This window comes from Bufo bufo, chromosome 4 (genome assembly GCF_905171765.1).
Source record: "Bufo bufo chromosome 4, aBufBuf1.1, whole genome shotgun sequence".
Taxonomy (NCBI): Eukaryota; Metazoa; Chordata; class Amphibia; order Anura; family Bufonidae; genus Bufo; species Bufo bufo.
This window is the reverse complement of record NC_053392.1, coordinates 135601945-135607944: the sequence shown is the minus strand read 5'-3', so window position 1 is coordinate 135607944 and position 6000 is coordinate 135601945. Positions and strand designations below refer to the sequence as shown.

The following is a 6000-nucleotide window of genomic DNA, read 5'->3' as shown; positions in this document are numbered from 1 at the left end:
AAAAAGAAGCTCACAGAGCCACTCATCCTTGGCTATCCTGACTACAACCAGCCATTCCATTTGTTAACAGACGCAAGCAAGAAAGTCCCAGAAGCTGCATTATCTCAAGTGCGCCGTAACAAATTCAAGGACTACTTAGCGGCCCCAGATTTCACCATTTACACAGACAACGATCCTCTTACTCATCTAAACATGGCTCGTCTAGGAGCCCTACAGTAAAGGTAGGCCTCCAGGCCCTCAAACTTTTGCTTCACAATCAAGTATCAAGCTGGCAAATCTAAACAGAACGCCAATGCTCTGTCCAGATTGCCCTTAAAAGAAGAGTCCATTGTTACACCAGGGATCCCAACATCAGTGTGTGCCCCGTGGGAAGAAATAATGTGGCCTTTCACTGCCCTGGCCCTAGGGAGTGACGGTGTGAGGAGAGCCACTGTGATAGACTTCTGCAGCTAGAGCCTCCTATCGTCTGCTCTGTTCCTTCTGGTACTAACAAGAATAGCTATATTGTATCTCTAGGTTTAGTAAGCAGGCATTGACTTAAAAGTATTACGAGACTTCTTTGTTCTAAACAGATCACTTTTTAGTAGCCATCGCAATATTATTATAGGCAGGATTATAATGACAGATATTACCTATATATAGATAACACAGGATCCACCAGCTTATCTACTTCCTCCTCATCTCTGCACAGGTCACAGAACATGCCTAGAAAACTCTTCCATAGAAGTCAATGAGGTCAGCTCCTGTCCATTGTGTCTGGCCCATGGTGACTGCTCTCAAAGAACAGGAAGTCCTGACATATCTTATGCCCAGTGGCAAGTCTGAGAATTGTACAATTTTAACCACTTCACGACCACCCATTGACTATAAACATCCTATGGGCAGTCGTTTATCTCTGAATGGACGTTCTGGAACGTCCATTCAGAGATGGCAGCTGCATGCTAATCGTGCAGCTGCCGAGCGGGGGAGCTGCTGTCAGTGACAGGACAACCCAAAGAAAAGGCAGAGACCATTCCTCGAAGTCCCTGCCTTCTAGATTGCTGTATACACAGTGCTCATTGAGCGCTGTGTATACAGATCTGTAAGCGATATGCGCTTCCTTTTCCGGCCTGGTGGAAATGTGACCGCCGGGGTTGGGAGAGTGCAGGAGCTGTCGGGTCCGTACAACACTGTATTATGCTGTACAGCCTCTCTGGGGGTGTATTTCCACTGTAACTGGGGCTACTATGTCAGCAATCTCAATACAATTCAGTTGTATATAGCTCTTAGCTTACATGTATGAGTGAGGAAAAATTGCTACCCACTTTTTATAAAGTGCTTGCACTTTCAGTCCTTTATTTGCAAAATATTAAAAGCAGTTTCTAGGCTCACAGGCCTGTGTTTCTGAGACGCCCAGTTGTAACCTACTCCATCATGTGCTACTATGTCAGCCCCAGTTACAGGAGAAATCAATACTGAAAAAAAAAATGTGAAGTTAAATGTCCCCCAGAGGTCTTGTATGACCTTATGGGGGACGCAAAGTGTAAAAAAAAAAAAAAAAAAAAAAAACTTTCACATGTAAAAAAAAATAAAAAATTCCACAATCAAGTAAAAAAATGTTAAAAATAATTATTTTTTATAAAAGACATATTTGGTATTGCCGCGTCTGTGACGGCCGGCTCTATAAATATATCACATGATCCACCCCGTCCGATAAACACCATAAAAAATAAAAACGGTCAAAAAAAAGCAATTTTTGTCACCTTACATCACACCTCATCCTGCAAAAAATGAGCCTCTACAGTCGTGGCCAAAAGTTTTGAGAATGACACAAATATTAGTTTTCACAAGTTTGCTGCTAAACTGCTTTTAGATCTTTGTTTCAGTTGTTTCTGTGATGTAGTGAAATATAATTACACGCACTTCATACGTTTCAAAGGCTTTTATCGACAATTACATGACATTTATGCGAAGAGTCAGTATTGGCAGTGTTGGCCCTTCTTTTTCAGGACCTCTGCAATTTGACTCGGCATGCTCTCAATCAACTTCTCGGCCAATTCCTGACTGATAGCAACCCATTCTTTCATAATCACGTCTTGGAGTTTGTCAGAATTAGTGGGTTTTTGTTTGTCCACCCGCCTCTTGAGGATTGACCACAAGTTCTCAATGGGATTAAGATCTGGGGAGTTTCCAGGCCATGGACCTAAAATGTCAATGTTTTGGTCCCCGAGCCACTTAGTTATCACTTTTGCCTTTCCATCGTGCTGGAAAATGCATTGTTCTTCACCAAACTGTTGTTGGATTGTTGGAAGAAGTTGCTGTTGGAGGGTGTTTTGGTACCATTCTTTATTCATGGCTGTGTTTTTGGGCAAAATTGTCAGTGAGCCCACTCCCTTGGATGAGAAGCAACCCCACACATGAATGGTCTCAGGATGCTTTACTGTTGGCATGACACAGGACTGATGGTAGCGCTCACCTTTTCTTCTCTGGACAATCCTTTTTCCAGATGCCCCAAACAATCGTAAAGAGGCTTCATCGGAGAATATGACTTTGCCCCAGTCCTCAGCAGTCCATTCACCAAACTTTCTGCAGAAGATCAATCTGTCCCTGATGGTTTTTTTTGGAGAGAAGTGGCTTCTTTGCTGGCCTTCTTGACACCAGGCCATCTTCCAAAAGTCTTCGCCTCACTGTGCGTGCAGATGCGCTCACACCTGCCTGCTGCCATTCCTGAGCAAGCTCTGCACTGGTGGCACTCCGATCCCACAGCTGAATCCTCTTTAGGAGACGATCCTGGCGCTTGCTGGACTTTCTTGGACGTCCTGAAGCCTTCTTAACAAGAATTGAACCTCTTTCCTTGAAGTTCTTGATGACCCTATAAATTGTTGATTGAGGTGCAATATTAGTAGCCACAATATCCTTGCCTGTGAAGCCATTTTTATGCAACGCAATGATGGCTGCATGCGTTTCTTTGCAGGTCACCATGGTTAACAATGGAAGAACAATGATTTCAAGCATCACCCTCCTTTTAACATGTCAAGTCTGCCATTTTAACCCAATCAGCCTGACATAATGATCTCCAGCCTTGTGCTCGTCAACATTCTCACCTGAGTTAACAAGACGATTACTGAAATGATCTCAGCAGGTCCTTTAATGACAGCAATGAAATGCAGTGGAAAGGTTTTTTTGGGATTAAGTTAATTTTCATGGCAAAGAAGGACTATGCAATTCATCTGATCACTCTTCATAACATTCTGGAGTATATGCAAATTGCTATTATAAAAACTTAAGCAGCAACTTTTCTAATTTCCAATATTTATCTAATTCTCAAAACTTTTGGCAACGACTGTACATAAGAAAATCGCTCAAAAAATAAATAAAAAAACATAGCTCTCAGAACATGGAGACATTAAAACATCAATTTTTTGTTTCAAAAATGCTATTATTGTGTTAACGTGAAATAAATAAAAAAAAGTATACATATTAAGTATCGCCGTGTCCGTAACAACCAGCTCTATAAAATTATCACATGACATTCAGGTGAACATCGTAAAAAATAAAAACAGTGCCAAAAAAAGCAATTTTTTGTCACTTTACAACACAAAAATTGCAACACCAAGCGATTAAAAAGGCGTATTACCCCTAAATAGTACCAATTAAACAGTCACCTCATCCCGCAAAAAATTAGACTCTACCTAAGACAATCGGTCAAAAAAAAAAAAAAACTCACTCTCAGACAATGGAGACACTAAAATATTGTTTTCTTTTGCTTCAAAACTGCTATTATTGTGTTAAAGTGAAATAAAAAATTTTAAAAAGTAGACACATTAGGTATTGCCGCTTCCGTAATAACCTGCTCTATAAAAATATCACATGACCTAACCACTCAGAACACAGTAAAAAAAAAAAAAAAAAAAAGCCCAAAAATACATTTTTTGCCATCTAACATCACATAAAGTGCAACACCAAGCGATCTAAAAGGCGTTTGCCCCCCAAAAATAGTACCAATCAAACGGTCACCTCATCCGGCAAAAAAATGAGAGCCTAACTAAGACAATCGGTCAAAAAATAAAAAAGCTATGGCTCTCAGACTATTGAGACACTAAATCATAATTTTTTTGGTTTCAAAAATACTATTATTGTGTAAAACATAAATAAATAAGAAAAAGTATACATATTAGGTATTGCCACATCCATAACGATCTGCTCTAGAAAAATGTCACATGACCTAACCCCTCAGGTGAACGCTGTAAAAATAACTAAATAAAAACTGTGCTAAAACAACCAATTTTTGGTCACCTTGCCTCAAAGTATAATAATGAATGATCAAAAAATCATATGTACCCAAAAATTGTACCAATAAAAACGTCAACTCTTCCTGCAAAAAAACAAGCCCCTGCACAAGACGATCGGCAGAAAACTAAAAAAAAATATGGCATTCAGAAAATTGAGACACAAAAACATAATTTTTGTTTTCAAAAGTGTTTTTTATGTAAAACTGAAACAAACAAAGTAGGCATATTTGATATCCTTGCGTCCGTAACAAGCTGCGCTATAAAAATAGCACATGATCTACCCTTTTAGATGAATGTTATAAAAAATTAATAAAACAGTGCCAAAACAGCAATTTTTTGGTTATCTTGCCTCACAAAAAATGTAATATAGAGCAATTAAAAATCATATGTACCCCAAAATAGTACCAATAAAACTGGCACCTTATCCCCTAGTTTCCAAAATGGGTTCACTTTTTGGGAGTTTCTACTGTAAGGGTGCATCAGGGGGGCTTCAAATGGGACATGGCATCTAAAAACCAGTTCAGCAAAATCTGCCTTCCAAAAACCATATGGCGCTCCTTTTCTTCTGTGCCCTTACATCAGTTTACGACCACATGTGGGGTGTTTATGTGAACCGCAGAATCAGGGTAATAATTATAAAGTTTTGTTTGGCTGTTAACCCTCGATGTGTTAAAGAAAAAAAATGGATTAAAATGGAAAATCTGCCAAAATAGTGAAATTTAAAAATTTCATCTTCATTTTTTTTTTATTCTTGTGGAACACCTAAAGGGTTAACAAAGTTCGTAAAATCAGTTTTGAGTAACTTGAGGGGTGTAATTTCTACAATGGGGTAATTTATGGGGGGTTTCCACTATGTAAGCCCCACAAAGTGACTTCAGAACTGAACTGGTCCTTAAAAAAGTTGACTTAGGAAAAATTTGTAAAAATTTAAAAAATTGCGAAAATTCTAAACCTTCTAGCGTCCTACAAAAATAAAATTACATTACCAAAATGATGCCCACATAAAGTAGATATATGGGGAATGTTAATTAATATTTTATGACGCATTACTATCTGTCTTAAAAAGGCGTTACTATCTGTCTTTTTTTAAATTTTCGTTAACTTTTGGATTTTTTTTATAAGTAAAAGGTAAAACATATTGACTCAAATTTACTATTAAAATGAAGTACAATGTGTCACGAGAAAAGTCTCTGAATGGCTTGGATAAGTAAAATCGTTCCAAAGTTATTACCACATAAAGTGACACGTCAGATTTGTTAAATTAGGCCTGGTCAGGCAGGGGGTAAATGGCCCGGTCTGGAAGTGGTTAAGAGGTTTTCAAAAATATAGATAATAAGATGGAAAATAAAAAAAATCAGCAAAAATTCAAAAAAAATGTGTTTAACATAAAAGCTTGATTAAATAATAGGTAATTTTCTAATGAGACACTCCCTTTAAAGAGATTTTCCGAAGCAACTGATAACTTATCCTCTGGATAGCTCAGTATCTGTTCTGTAGGGGTCTGATACCTGGGACCCCAGTCAATCATCTGTTTGGGTAGGCCACGGTGATCCTTCTTGCTGTGATGTCACGTGTCCAGTGATCGGGGCTAAGCTGCGATTCCAAGCACAACCGCTGTACAATGTACGGTGCTGTGCTTGATAAGCTGCAAGAAGGCTGAGGCGCTTATAGAAGCACCAGGGGCGTAGCTATAGGGGGTGCAGAGGTGGCAGTCACTACTGGGCCCAGG

General features: G+C 39.0%; 1 protein-coding gene across 1 annotated transcript in view; it reads right to left on the bottom strand.

Annotated features, from left to right (window-relative positions):
• Nucleotides 1-4098: 4098 nt before the first annotated feature.
• Nucleotides 4099-6000, bottom strand: part of WDFY1 (WD repeat and FYVE domain containing 1) — a 75113-nt gene continuing 73211 nt past the window's right edge. The window contains exon 13 of the transcript XR_005778213.1: nt 4099-4109. The gene's annotated coding sequence lies outside the window, so the exon portion shown is untranslated. The remainder of the gene's footprint in view (nt 4110-6000) is intronic.